The sequence below is a fragment of the Chlorocebus sabaeus genome, chromosome 11, assembly GCF_047675955.1.
Source record: "Chlorocebus sabaeus isolate Y175 chromosome 11, mChlSab1.0.hap1, whole genome shotgun sequence".
NCBI classification, from domain to species: Eukaryota; Metazoa; Chordata; class Mammalia; order Primates; family Cercopithecidae; genus Chlorocebus; species Chlorocebus sabaeus.
The window spans coordinates 84,489,752-84,497,469 of record NC_132914.1 but is presented as its reverse complement, the minus strand read 5'-3'; the positions used below and the strand labels follow the sequence as shown (position 1 = coordinate 84,497,469).

General features: G+C 40.2%; 1 pseudogene; it reads right to left on the bottom strand.

Moving 5' to 3' along the window:
• Nucleotides 1–914: 914 nt before the first annotated feature.
• On the bottom strand, nucleotides 915–4,187 carry LOC103239512 (alpha-actinin-1-like; annotated as a pseudogene).
• Nucleotides 4,188–7,718: the final 3,531 nt, after the last annotated feature.

Genomic DNA, 7,718 nt, shown 5'->3' with positions numbered 1-7,718 from the left:
CTTTGTTCTCATTGGTTTCAAAGCACATCTTTATTTCTGCCTTCATTTCGTTATGTACCCAATAGTCATTCAGGAGCAGATTGCTCAGTTTCCATGTAGTCATGTGATTTTGAGTGAATTTCTTAATCCTGAGTTCTAATTTGATTGCACTGTGGTCTGAGAGACAGTTTTCTTTTTTTTTTGTTCGTTTGTTTTTTGTTTTGTTTTTTTTTTGGAGTGTAGTTGTTTCAATACCATTCTTGCCAAGCAATATCAAAGTTGTCCATATTCTTCAAGTTTGTCATATTTTTTATAGACAATATTAAAATTTTTAAAGTATGTGTTTAGAAAGAGACTAGTCACACCTCCAGGGATTTAAAAATGAGAAGCCACATAAATTCTCTTCCTTAAAAAACAGCCATTTCAAAAGGTTTTCTTTAATATCATAAAATATTTTCATGGACAATGAGCTAGCAAACACACATGCACCAATGTGCGTTTTGACAAGAGTACCCCCTACCCCAACTCCCACACCAAAGTGGACATGAGATTGGAGAAAAGAATACAGCAGATGGGACAGATAGAAGAAGAAAAAAAATCAGTAAAAAGGATAGAATATAACTTTGTGCTTGGTTATTTTCCTATGTCACAACAAAACAAGACATTTCGGTGCAAATAGTTAATCTTTCCTCTTTTTTTCCATTTGCTGGAGAAAAAAAATACTTTTTCTATAATAAAATACATAGTTTTTTGTTTTTTAACATAACTGTTTTTTTCTTTTTTTCAGAAAATAATTTTGTAAACTGTCACTTCCCAGGCAGGGAGGCTGGATACCATGTGGGCCCCAGCTCGCCCGATGGAGGCTGGGAGCTGAAAACAAACCTAGGCAGGAGATGGGTGATGGTGGAGGTGCAAGGCAGGGCATGGTGCATGGGATGAGGGCGGCTCGGTGGGGTGGATTAGAGGTCACTCTCGCCACACAGCACTGTGGGGAAGGATATGTAGTCCAGAGCACCTGGCATGGAATTGGGGCCAGTGTTGGGGGCCATCTGTGCGATGCAGTACTCTGCCTGGTCAGGTGGCAGCTCATGACGCAGCTCGTACACGGTAATGTAGTCCTTGTCCCCAGCCAGGATCTTGAAGGAAGCCATGACTTGGTCTGCTGTATCTGTATTGGCTGTCTTGCGGGACATGAAGTTGATAAAGGCCTGGAATGTCACTACCCCCAGCCACTTGGGGTTCACAATGCTTATGATGCAGGCAAATTCTGTTTATCCCTGGGGGTCATTGCCAATATCATAACCCAAGCTGATGAGGCAGGCTTTGAACTCCTCAGGACCCAGTGTGCAGAGTGATCCCAGTCAACGTGGTTGAAGGAGGCCTGGAACTCATTCATCTGCTCCTGGCTGATGTCCTTGGCATCCCAGGTCAAGATCTGGTTCTCCACCTCATTGATGGTCCTGGCGATGGTGGTGAGCAGCTACTTCCAGCCCACATGGATGTGCTCCATGGTGTAGTTGGTGTGCTTGTTGCCAAAGATGAGTGCCTCCTGGATGAGCTGATGGTCACCCTCCAGTTGATCAGTCTTTGGCTTATAGTTGAGGATGCTCTTCTCATACTGCTGCAGGTGGCTGAGCTGGTCCTCCAGGGTCCCGTGCATCTCAATGGAGATCCTCCTGATCTGAGAGACAGTTGTTTTGTGATTTCTGTTCTTTTACATTTCCTGAGGAGTCTTTACTTCCAACTATATGGTCAGTTTTGGAATAAGTGTGATGTAGTGCTGAGAAGAATGTATATTTTGTTGATTTGGGGTGGAGAGTTCTGTAGATGTCTACTAGGTCTGCTTGGTGCAGAGCTGAGTTGAAGTCCTGGATATCCTTGTTAACTTTCTGTCTTGTTGATCTATCTAACATTGACAGTGGGGTGTTAAAGTCTCCCATTATTATTGTGTGGGAGTCTAAGTTTCTTTAAAGATTGCTAAGGACTTGCTTTATGAATCTGGGTGCTCCTGTATTGGGTGCACATGTATTTAGGATAGTTAACTCTTCTTGTTGAATTGATCCCTTTACCATTATGTAATGTCCTTCTTTGTCACTTTTGATCTTTGTTTGTTTAAAATCTGTTTTTTGTTTTTTTTTTTTTCAGAAACTAGGATTGCAACCCCTGCTTTTCTTTGTTTTCCATTTGCTTGGTAGATCTTCCTGCATCCTTTTATTTTGAGCCTATGTGTGTCTCTGCACGTGGCATGGGTCTCCTGAATACAACACACTGATGAGTCTTGATTCTTTGTCCAGTTTACCAGTCTGTGTCTTTTAATTGGGGGCATTTAGCCCATTTACATTTAAGGTTAGTATTGTTATGTGTGAACTTGATCCTGTCATTATGATGTTAGCTGCTTATTTTACCCATTAGTTGATGTAGTTTCTTTCTAGCATTGATGGTCTTTACAATTTGGCATGTTTTTGCACTGGCTGGTACCAGTTGTTCCTTTCCATGTTTAGTGCTGCCTTTAGGAGCTCTTGTAAGGCAGGCCTAGTGTTGACAAAATCTTTCAGCATTTGCTTGTTGGTAAAGGATTTTATTTCTCCTTCACTTATGAAGCTTAGTTTGGATGGATATGAAGTTCTGGATTGAAAATTCTCTTTTTTTTTTTTTTAAAGAGTGTTGAATATTGGCCCCCACTCTCTTCTGGCTTGTAGAGTTTCTACCAACAGATCTGCTGTTAGTCTGATGGACTTCCCTTTGTGGATAACCAGACCTTTCTCTATGGCTGCCTTAACATTTTTTTTTCATTTCAACCTTGATGAATCTGACAATTATATGTCTTGGGGTTTCTCTTCTTGAGAAGTATCTTTGTGGTGTTCTCTGTATTTCCTGAATTTGAATGTTGGCCTTGCTAGGTTGGGGAAGTTCTCTTGGATAGTATCCTGAAAAGTGTTTTCAAACTTGGTTCCATTCTCCTTGTCACTTTCAGGTACACCAATCAAACGTAGATTTGGTCTTTTCACATACTCCCATATTTCTTGGAGGCTTTGTTCATTTCTTTTTACTCTTTTTTCTCTAAACTTCTCTTCTCGCTTCATTTCATTCATTTGGACTTCAATAACTGATACCCTTTCTTCCACTTCATCAAATCAGCTACTGAAGCTTATGCATGCATCACGTAGTTCTCATGCCATGGTTTTCAGCTCCATCAGGTCATTTAAGGACTTCTCTATGCTGTTTATTCTAGTTAGCCATTTGTCTAATCTTCTTTCAAGGTTTTTAACTTCCTTGCGATGGGTTCAAACATCCTCATTTAGCTTGGAGAAGTTTGTTATTACTGACCTTCTGAAGCCTACTTCTGTCATCTCGTCAAATTCATTCTCCATCCAGCTTTGTTCTGTTGCTGGCAAGGAGCTGTGATCCTTTGGAGGAGAAGAGGCACTCTGGTTATTAAAATTTTCAGTTTTTCTGCTCTAGTTTCTCGCCATCTTTGTGGTTTTATCTACCTTTGGTCTTTGATAATGGTGACCTACAGATGGGGTTTTGGTGTGGATGTCCTTTTTGTTCATGTTGATGCTATTCTTTTCTGTTTATTAGTTTTCCTTCTAACAGTCAATACCCTCAGCTGCAGGTCTGTTGGAGTTTGCTGGAGGTCCACTCCAGACCCTGTTTACCTGGGTATCACCAGCAGAGGCTGCAGAATGGCAAATATTGCAGAAGAGCAAATATTGCTGCCTGATCCTTCCTCTGGAAACTTCATCTCACAGGGGCACCTGGATGTATGAGGTGTCAGTCAGCCCCTACTGGGCAGTGTCTCCCAGTTAGGCTACACAGGAGTCAGGGAACCACTTCAGGAGGCAGTCTGTCTGTTTTTAGAGCTCAAACTCCATGCTGGAAGAACCACTGCTCTCTTCAGAGCTGTCAGACAGGGCCGTTTAAGTCTGCAGAAGTTTCTGTTGCCTTTTGTTCAGCTATACCCTGCCCCCAGAGGCAGAGTCTACAGAGGCAGGCAGGCCTCATTGCACTGCGTTGGGATCCACCCAGTTTGAGCTTCCCGGCCACTCCTTTTAACTACTCAAGCCTCAGCAATTGCGGATGCCCCTCACCCAGCCAGGCTGGCACCTCACAGTTGGATCTTGCACTGCTGCGGTAGCAGTGAGAAAGGCTCCTTGAATGTGGGACCTGCCGAGCAAGGTGCGGGATACAATCTCCTGGTGTGCCATTTGCTTAGACCTTTTGAAAAGCACAGTATTAGGGTGAGAGTGTCCAGATTTTCCAGGTACCATCTGACACGACTTCCCATGGCTAGGAAAGGGAAATCCCCTGGCCTCTTACACTTCCTGGGTGAGGTGATGCCCCGCCCTGCTTCAGCTCACCCTCCATGGTCTGCACCCACTGTCCAATCTGTCCCAGTGAGATGACCCAGGTACCTCAGTTGGAAATGCAGAAATCACCCATATTCTGCATCGATCATTCTGGGGGCTGCAGACTGGAGCTATTCCTATTCAGCCATCTTGTAACGATTCCCGACTATTTTTTTAGTAAGCTTATAAGTCTTAGGCCATATTTCATCTACTCACTTTCCCAAACTCTACTGCAGTTTTGTCCTTCATTTTGCTGTAGCCAGTGCCTGCCTGCCTGCCTTCTTTCCTTCCTTCTTCCTTTCCTTCTTCCCTTCCTTCTTCCCTCTCCTTCTTCCCTCTCCACCCTTTTCTTCCCTTCCCCTCCCCTTCCCTCCCTTTTTTATCTCTCTCTGTTTCGTTTGTTTTTTGGGACAGGCTCCCTGTCATCCAGGCTGAGTGCAGCCATGGTGCAATCCTGGCTCACTGCAACCTTAACTTCCTGGATTCAAGTAATACTCTTGCCTCAGCCTTTCAAGTAGCTGGGACTACCAGTGTGCCACTGAACCCAGTTAATTCTTAATTTTTTATTTTTATTTTTGTAGAAACAGGATCTCACTATGTTGGGCAAGCTGGTCCTTAGCTCTTGCTGTGCCTCTTTTCTGTGTGCAAACACTATGTATTATTTCTCCTTTCAACCTTTTCCCTAAAGGCTCCTCCCTCCTATAACTGGTTTCTTCTCCTCATTCACATTTCAGAATGGAGGTCGATTCCTCCAAGGTCTCTTTTACCAATTTTAAAGGGAATTTAAGGCCTTAATCTTGGTTTCTCTCCATTCTCTATCTTTCACAACACTTTCTGTAATCAATAATCTTCTTGTTTAATGATAAGGGAACTCATTTATGCTCTGTGAATCTCAGTAGACTTTAAAGGCTATCAACACTTGCTCATTGCTGTTTGCTCAGCTGTGGGCACAAAGAAAATGTTCAACTCATATTTGCTGAAAAAAACATATTTACATGATATTATTCAAGCCCACCATATGTATGTTTGTGATGGGATAGCAAGGTTTCCATATTTACATTTGGGGTGGGATAAGAGAGCTTTAGGTGCCTGGTAGTGTGGTGCTGCCATAGTCTCTTCACTCTTCACACACTTACTCAAAAAAATACAGAGCCTTTTCACAAGATGATGAAGAAAGAAGCTCCTGAAGCCTCCTAAAGTCAAAGTGAAAGCAAAGGCTTTGAAGCTCAAGAAGGCAGTGCTGAAAGGAATCCACAGCCACAAAAATAAAGAGTATCTGCACATCACCCACCTTCCAGTGGCCCAAGATACTGAAGCTCCAGAGGCAGCTCAAATATCCTTGGAACATCATCCCCAAGAGAAAGAAACTTGACCACTATGTCGTTATCAAGTTGCTACTGACCACTGAATCAAGCATAAAGAAAATAAAAGATAATGCACTTGTATTCATTGTGGATTTTAAGTCTGAAAAGCACCAGATTAAGCAGGCTGTGAAGAAGCTCTATGACACTGATGTGGCCAAGGTCAACACCCTGTTTGGGCCTGATGGACAGAAGGAGGCATATGTTTGACTGACTCTTGATTACAATGCTTTGGATATTGCCAACACTGTTGGAATCATTTGTATTGAATACAGCTGGCTAATTATATATATATATATATCTTTTCACCAGAAAACTAAAAACATAAATAGGAGAACTGTTGGCCATATATTTGTCTTTCAAATGACACTTTCAACTTGGTCATGCTTGATTAGACAAAGGTATGTAATCAGGCTGGGATAAACAGTTTATTTCTTTTGAGAATTTGCAGTGAGACAGAAATGTGATGTTAGAACCTGAGACACATTAATAATGACACTTCAGATTTAAGGATTACAATACCCTATTGCTAATGTGATGGTGGCTTACTTCATTTTTGAAGTCTTTCTGTTTTCATTTTTCTTAGATTTTTTTCCCACTCTCTTTAATATGTTTCAATAAAATTTATTTTTTTCTGAAAGTTATGTTGAAGTGGTTTATGTTGCTTTAAAATAAGAAAGTCCTACAAAAAACAAAAAGCAATTAGAAAACCTTTCTATAAAAATTCTACTTAAGTCTTTATATGAAGAAGGTTTGAAGATAAAATAGATTCAGTCGCTAGTGCAAAGAGGCTAAGATATCTTAATATTCATAAATATTCAATATTGCTTTGAATATATCAAGTTATGCGGGAATATAATTATCAAAGGAAGTAAGCTAAATGGATTTACAAATGTATCTGTACTACATTTGGAAGTATTCTAGGTTAATTCTTTTAGTTTGATGGTACTTACATTTTGGAATTTTGTATTAATTGTTTAAAAATGCTGCCAATGCTATTTCATTTGAGAGTTGTTGCTAAGGAATATGGGAATCTAAAAATATGGACAGACTGAAGAAAATTAGATTAACTTGTACAAATACACGTTAATATGTCTGGGACATTATAATGTGAAACAGATTACATGAGAGGGAATTGTTTGGAAAACAGTAATGCCAGAAAATTTCCCTCAAGGATGATATGTAATAGGATCTTTTATATACAAACACATTATAATATTGTACCAACTACATCCATTAGTTGGAAGAATAGCAAGAGAAATCATATCATGGAGTGCAAAGGTGTGGGTCACTTTTATGAAATGAGCAAGTAAATGTAAATGATAATGAGAGTGTTACTTATTTGAATTTATATGGCATATCCATCTGAATTGACTATATAACTACATAGTAATATATATTCTCTTATCTTTGTTATAAAATTGTGATTAATATCACTGATAAGTAGGGAAACTGAGTCATAAAGTAAAAGCTCAAATGTGACCTTGATGTACTGAGGAAGTTCTCTTAACTATATTGCCCCCAATGACAATAGAGCCAATGCCTCCAAATGATAAAGGCACAATGGAAACAAAAATATAATTAATAATAACAAAATCATGCTGTTTTGGTTACTGTAGCCTTGTAGTATAGTTTGAAGTCAGGTAGCGTGATGCCTCCAGCTTTGTTCTTTTGACTTAGGATTGTCTTGGAGATGCGGGCTCTTTTTTGGTTCCATATGAACTTTAAAGCAGTTTTTTCCAATTCTGTGAAGAAGCTCATTGGTAGCTTGATGGGGATGGCATTGAATCTATAAATTACCTTGGGCAGTATGGCCATTTTCACGATATTGATTCTTCCTATCCATGAGCATGGTATGTTCTTCCATTTGTTTGTGTCCTCTTTGATTTCACTGAGCAGTGGTTTGTAGTTCTCCTTGAAGAGGTCCTTTACATCCCTTGTAAGTTGGATTCCTAGGTATTTTATTCTCTTTGAAGCAATTGTGAATGGAAGTTCATTCCTGATTTTGCTCTCTGTTTGACTGTCACTG